Source organism: Phyllostomus discolor, chromosome 15 (assembly GCF_004126475.2).
Source record: "Phyllostomus discolor isolate MPI-MPIP mPhyDis1 chromosome 15, mPhyDis1.pri.v3, whole genome shotgun sequence".
Lineage (NCBI taxonomy): Eukaryota > Metazoa > Chordata > Mammalia > Chiroptera > Phyllostomidae > Phyllostomus > Phyllostomus discolor.
In genome coordinates, this window is record NC_040917.2 from 25,980,610 (window position 1) to 25,987,863 (window position 7,254).

Genomic DNA, 7,254 nt, shown 5'->3' on the forward strand with positions numbered 1-7,254 from the left:
TTTGGTGTGGTCTCGTCTCAGGAAGTGGCGACCCTTCCTCCTTTACGGCCTCACGCTCCCCACACACAAGGTCAAGGCCATTTTCCGCCCCCCCCCCCCCCCGCCCAGGTGTGTGTGTGTGGATGAGCCGGGACAGCCCCAGCCTCCCGCGGGGAGGGGACCCAGGGCCCGGCTGCGGGGAGGTGGCAGCCGTGATGGCGCCCCTGGGTCACCAGGGCAAGCCCGTGGGGGACGGAGGGTGACCCCGGGGAGCACGAAGGGGCCAGGGCGGCAGCTGCCCGCCGGGGCGGACGCAGACGGCCGGGGACGGCCCCAGCTGTGCAGGTCCCCGGTCCCCTGGAGCCGCCCGCTGGAGCCCTGTCAGCAGGCTCCTGGTCGTGCTCCTCTGGGCCGCGGTCATCATTAGACAGCAAAGCCCTTTCCGCCGCCGCGGGCTTTAATGAGGCCCAGCCGCCCCTGTCAATCTCCCCGGCGTCCAACTAACGACCGGCTGACAGGTGGCCCCTGGGACCAGAGGTCCCTGGTGGAGCCCGGCCACGGCCCGCCGGGGGCACTTGCCCGAGTTCACGCCGGGAGCTGGACCATGCGGGAGATTCAGGGGAAGGGAAGTAGGGGCGGGGCACGCGCCCTGGGTCCTGAGAGCTCCAGTCGATGCTGGCTGAGCCTTTGGAAGGTGTCGCTGAGCTCACACACCAGCAGGGCTTGTCACCTTGCTCCCCGCCTGGTGCTAATGGGGGTTTCCCGGTGGACTCCTCCCTCCCTCCCTCCCCTCCTTCCTTCCTTCCTCCCTTTTTCTCTTTCTTGCTGTTTCTCTCTCTCTTTCTCTTTCTTTCCCTCTTTTTCTTCTTTCTTTCTTTCTTCCTTCCTTCCTTCTTCTTCCTTCCTTCCTTCCTTTCTTTCTTTCTTTCTTTCTTTTCCTTCCTTCCTTCCTTACTTTCTCTTTTCTTTCTTTTCTTCTCTTTTTTTTTTTTTTTTTCTTCTTTCTTTCTTTTCTTCCTTCCTTCCTTCCTTTCCTTCCTTTCTTTCTTTCTTTCTTTCTTTCTTTCTTTCTTTCTTTTCCTCCCTCCCTCCCCCTTCCTTCCTTCCTTTATCTCTTTCTGTTTCTCTCTCTTTCTCTTTCTTTCCCTCTTTTTCTTCTTTCTTTCTTTCTTTCTTTCTTTCTTTCTTTCTTTCTTTTCCTCCCTTCCTTTTTCTTTCTTTCTTTCTTTCTTTCTTTCTTTCTTTCTTTCTTTCTTTCTTTCTTTCTTTCTTTCTTTCCCTCTTTTTCTTCGTCCTTTCTTTCTCTTTCTTTTCTCTTCCTTCCTTCCTTCCTTTTTCTCTTTCTTTCCATTTCTTTCTCTTTCTTTCCCTCTTTTTCTTCCTTTCTTTCTTTCCCTCTTTTTCTTCCTTCCTTCTTTCTTTCTTTTTTTTTTCTTTCTTCTCCTCCCTCCCCACTCCCTCCCTCCTTCTCTCCCTTTCTTCTTTCCTTCCTTCCTTTTTCTCTGTCTTGCTGTTTTTCTCTCTTTCTCTTTCTTTCCCTCTTTTCTTTCCTTCTTTCTTTCTTTCTTTCTTTCTTTCTTTCTTTCTTTCTTTCTTTCTTTCTTTCTTTCTTTCTCCTTCCTTCCTTGCTTTTTCTTCCTTCCTTCCTTCCTTCCTTCCTTCTCTCTCTCTCTCTGTCTCTCTCTCTGTCTCTGCCTCTCTCTCCTTCTCAAGGGGTCTTTCCCTCCCTTTCTCTTCCCCTCCTCCCTAGCTCTCCTGCTGCCCTGGCCGCCCAGGAGGACATGCAGCTCCCAGGGGACAGGGGACAGGGGACAGAGCTTCGGTCAGTCAGACGGGCCCTCTCTTGCTCTACAAATGGGAGACACCCAGGTTCCGAGGAGCAAACTGACCTGTCCCTCTGACCCCGCGCCCAGCTCTGCCGCCATCAGGGCGGCCCTGTGACCTGAGGTCGCTTTGCCTGTCACTGCGTGAAGCCCCCTCTCTGCAGAACACAGGCAGGAGCCCCGCCTCCCCCCACCCCCTGCCTGCCCCAAGGCCATGGGATTGAAAGGGCTCGGGGCTGGCGCCCAGCACAGCGGGGCCTGGCGCCCGGTCAGGGCTCTCAGCTATGCTGCCGGTAAAGGTCCCCACGCCCGCCTGACCGGCCCACCACTGGCTGGAATCTGACCACTGCGCATACCTCCTGGAATGTGGAACTCAATCTCCGGGAAAGAAACAAGCGTTCCTTCGGAGCCGCGTTGGGAAATCGAATGGGGGGGACTCTGTGGGGGAGTGGACGTTCGGGGAGGTCACAGGAGGGACGTGTGTCCGGGACAGGAAGTCCCGGTGGGCGTGGTGCCTGCGCCCCGCGGGGACCCCCAGCAAACAGCTGTCCTGGAGCGGGGGGCGGCGGGGGGGCATTGTCCTCTCCTGCTCGACGGCGCATCCCGTGGCTGCTCTGGTGTCTGTGTCGTGAGAATGTTTCATTACGGGCGGGCTTCCAGGCGCTTGGCCCCTCCGGTCCTGGTGGGGCAGCTGAACCCCCGATGGATCACTCTTTCTGAACCAGAACCAGCGGGGAGGACCCGGGGAGCTGTCGGCCACAGTTCCCCTCTGCCTGCGGAGGCCACCCGAGTGGCTCTCGGCACGGAGCTGGGGACAGGTGGTCCACGTGACTGTTGGGTGGCCCTGGAGTTCACGCTGACTCAGGGGAGCCTCCTTCTGTCCGTCCATCCTACCTCTTGACCCTCCACCTCAGCCCCCTGCTTTGGCAATGACCAATGACACTCCCAACAGCTGCCCCCAACGGGCTGTGTAAGCTCCGTCCCAGGCCTCACTGCCCCTTCTGCATTTTGGGGACCTCTCCCTTCTGTTGTGTGACACAGAGGCAGGACCCCAGTGACAGAGCAGTCTCTAAAGGGGTCGGGGAGTGGGATAAGGGGTGGGGGGGAACTTCGTCCCGCCCCCCCAGTTAGAGTCGGGGGCACAGTGAGCCCTCTACTCAGGGAGCAAACCGGGATCTCTGTCCCAAGGGGTTTGCATTTCAAGTTGGGGACAGAACCAACAAACAGATGCTCGGACGGGACAGAGCCACGGGGTCCCCGCGTCCCAGACGCTTCCAGCCGAGCGACAAGGTGTCGGTGAGGCCGGGGCGGGCGCCGACCCCTCCCAACAGCCCAGCAAAGGAGATTGTCCAGTGATGCGGGGCCACCGAGGGCCCAGCTGAGTTAGCCAGGGCTGAACGCGCGCCGGTCCCCATCCCTACTGGCCGCAGGGAGCGAGCGGGTGGTCCTGGCAAACCACAGCAAAGACAGGCACCGTTCCTCGGGGACCTGACTGCGGGTCCCAGGGCCCCCCAGTCTCACGGAGCTCCCCCTGAGGCCTGGGGCTGTGCCGCTGCGGCCACCACAGGAAGGCCGGCCCCTTGTCCCCTTGGGAGGGTCCTGTCCTTGGGTGTCTTCAGAGGAGGCTGGCGCTCAGCTCCCCTCCCCCAGGGCTGTGCCTCCCAAGGGCAGAGAAGCGCCCGCGGCCCCCGCCCGGCCCCCAGCCTGGGCTCTCCTGCGCTGCCCGCCCTGGCCGGGGGCAGGGATGGGGTTTCAGCCTGATCTTTGCCACCAGCTGTGTGTGGCTGCTGGGAATCTGAGAAGCTGGAGCCAGAGGGGGAAGAGCTGAGCCCGGGGAAGGAGACACTCTGCCCTCGTGCCCCAGGCGGGGGACCTTGTGGTCCCCGGGGTCCTGGTCTCCGCCGGCCGCTGGGCCCGAGGGGGCCCGAGAGCACGTCCTGTCCACCTCGGGGGCCGACGGCAGGGGCTTGCCCCCCCCCCCACCGAAGGAAACGCCCGCTAGGAGGTGTGCGGGACGGGGCTGCGCCTCGGGGAGCAAATGCCACTGCTGCGTCCAGTCTGGCCGGGAGGGATCAGTGGAGGACAGTCGGGACACCTGTCGCGGCTCGAGTGGTGGCCTGGAGATTTCCGAAAAAGGCTGGGCACCCCCTCCCACCCCCCGGCCCTGCTGTCCGTCCCGGGAGGGACACTGGCGTCAGGGCCCGTCGCCCAACGGGGGATGCCACCTTCACACACGGGGTGCTGGGTGTCACCGAGGGCGGACGGCGGGCAGAGGCGCGTGAGAGCCATTTGACTCACTGCAGTCCCTGGAGTCCGGACACTTCCATCTATGGCAAAGAGCGGGACCCCACTTCGGCGTGGGGCCAGGGGACAGGCCCCCCCCCGTGGGGTCTGCCGGCCACCCCCAGGCTTCGGGTAGACGCGCCAGTGCAGGGGGGCCCCGTGCCATCCTGGGGCTCAGCACGCGCCCCGAGCCCAGCGCCCCCCCCACCGTGAGGAGGACCAGCGGGGGCTGCCTCTCTCTCCCAGCCCCTCCGGCTCCCTCCCCGCCCAGGGAGCTTTCAAAGTGCAGGCCGCACCCAGTCACCCCTCTGGACGAGACGGCCTCTCAAGTCACCAGCACGGACATCTGACTCTCCAGGGGGCTTCCAGAGCCCACCCGGCCAAATGTGCCCCCCCCGACCGCCCTGGCACCTCAGCTCCCCACTCCCATTAGTCCCTGGGAGCACAGGTGACAGCCCTGCGGCTGGCAGCTTGCCTGCGGTCTGGGCACTTTGCACCCCGGGGCCCGACTCGGGGCGGGCGCTCGGTCAGGTGGAAGAGCCCCTGAGCCTGTCACGCGGCGTGGGAAGTGTGCAGGGACACCCCGTCCACATGTGCGTGCGCACACCTTCCCGGTGCCCTCCCACCCTGCTCCGTGCTCACGAGGACGGGGGCCTCTCCAGGGCCCCCGGGGGGCCGTGCTGGCCCCATTTTACCTAATTCGAAGCCTCCACCGAGCCTGGCGTGGGGGGACACCACCCAGGTCCCCGCCCCTAAGGGGAGAGCAGGTGGCAGGCCAGGCGGCCTTCTGGGCCTGGCCTGGTCGTCGCTCTCACTAGGAAGGTCTGTTACCAGGCAGCTTGTCCCCAGCCCCACCTCCCCCCCCACAGCTGACCATCTGCCCACCTAAGGGGTCCCCCGTTCTGTCCCGAGAAAGCCTGCCTCCTCCAGGAACCCCTCCGGGATGCGCACCCCCCGGGGTCTCTTTCAGGGGAACACGCCCCGCAGAGCCTGTGGGGTCGCGCCCTCTGGTCTGCCTGGGCCTGACTAGCTCCCAAAATGTGCTGCCTGCCTGGGGACACTGGGTTGGGGTTCCCACGGGGACGGCGGCTTTCTGCCTCTGTGTGACAGGCGGTGTCCTGGGCCCCGGGGACCCGCTCAGCCAGAGAGCCAGGGCTTTGGACGAAGTGACACCCGGCTGAGAGGGCTCACCCCCGGGTGCAGGTGTAACCGAGCCCTTCTGGTTCCGAGCTCAAAGCCCTGCAAGGCCAGGCATCGGAGCAGCCAAATGTCACAGGGCCCTTCCATCTCTGACCTCTGGGCGGCCGGGCACCAGCCCTGGGGGGCCCGGCCCTGCCAAGCCCTGCAGGGGGGGGGGGAGGCGGGGCGAGTGGGAGGGGCAGCGGAGCCCAAAAAGGCCGCCGTGACCTACATCTGCCCCAGCACTGCCTGGCCACCGCAGTCCCTCCGGAGGCTGGAGCAGGACAGGGCGCAGCCGCTGGAGACAGGGAGGAGGGAGCAGACCAGGGGCTGAAGCCGGCAGCGAGCCCAGGTAAGGGGGCCCCGCACACCTGGCTGCCCACCTGGGGCGGGGGTGGGGCGCCGGTGGAGATGCTGCAGTGTTCTGTAGCTTGGCCACTCGAGCAGGGGTGGGTGGAGGGTGAGATTCGCCCAGGACCTGCCCTGGCAGCCAGTGCCGCCCCGGGGTGCCCAGTCACCCCTGGGGACAGCTGCGGGGTCTTGGAGGAGAGCGTCTCGGGGATCCAGCCGGTGGTCTGTCCCGGCCGGCTTCTCCGGGCCACGCCTGGCTCAGAGTGAGTCCGGTGACCCGGCCAGAGACCCGACGAGTCGACCCAGGGGGGCCCCCAACGAGGTGTCCCTGCGCGGCCGGAGCAGCCCCAGCCGAGGAGAGGAAGGCAGCGGGCACCTGGACCTGCAGGGCAAACCCCGGGGAGGGCAGGGGCGGGGGCTGCCACGTCGCTGGGAGAGGCTGGGAGGGGACACTGCGCTGGGGAGGGTCGGGCTCTTCTCGGCAGGGAGGGGAGCGTGGGGGCACGGGCTCCTTCTGCCCCCCCGCCATCCAGGGGACACCACAGTCCCCGGCCTGCGGCCCAGCTGAGCTCTCGCCCACCCACCATGCACTTGGCACCAACTCCGGCCCTTCCCGAAGGGAGTGAGGGTGCAGCAGGTGGTGCGGGGTCCCCGGGACCCCCAGCCCCACAGGCAGGGCCGGGCGCCCCTCCCTCTCAGCGGGGACCTGCAGGCAGGAGGCTGGAGGACAGGACTGTCCGTGTCACCTCCCGAGGTGACGAGTGTGAGGCACTGAGCTGGTGGCGATGATGACAGGTGATGGAGGCGACAACTAGGAGACCCGTGTTGAGTGGCTGCCGGGTGGGGCTGTGGACAGGTGCCGGGCGGCCGCACTGGCCGTGGGTGGGACGGGGCCCCTCCGCCAGCTGGGCGGCTGCCCTCACTCTGCCGCGCCCTCGTGACTCCCTGCTGCCCCGTGGCCGTGGCCGTCACCGCTCCAGAACACCACTGGCGCTCCGTGGCATTCCAGCGTGGCGGGGCTGTGGCAGCGGTGCCGTGGGGCAGGCGTAGAGGGGCGGGCCACGGGGAAAGGGCGTGTGTGCCTCGAAGAGCTCTGTCCCGGGAGCCCAGGGTGAACCCAGGGCGAACCCAGGGCCGTCTGGGCAGGACGCGGAGTGGCCGAAACCCAGAGCAGGGGCCACGGGCCAGTCACGCCGGATGTGGGGTCTCCGGAGGGCCCTTCCAAGACATCCCCTCCCCTCCTACTCAGGGGTCTCCTCGGGGGGTCTCTCCCAGCCCAGAGCCAGCTCCTGCTCCTGGGGGCACAGCAGACAGACGCCACGAGGGGGTGGTGGCTGGGAGAGGCTGGGAGACACTTGTGCCCCAGACATGATAGGTCACTGGCCTCGGAGCAGAGCAGGCGGGTCCGGGACAAGAGCCTGAGGGCAGGCGGGGGCGGGCGGGGGGTTCCTCTGTGGACCTGGTGTCCGCAAGGACCCGGACTGGCTGACGGGGGTGGGGGGGCCGGGGCTGCTGGGACCTGCTGCGGACCTGGGACTCTCCCTGGGACCGTCACGTCCCAGGTCCCGGGGGCCAGGTTGTTGGAGCCGGGAGGGTCCTGGGTGCAGGAGCTCGATCTCCTGCAAGTGCAGACGCTGCG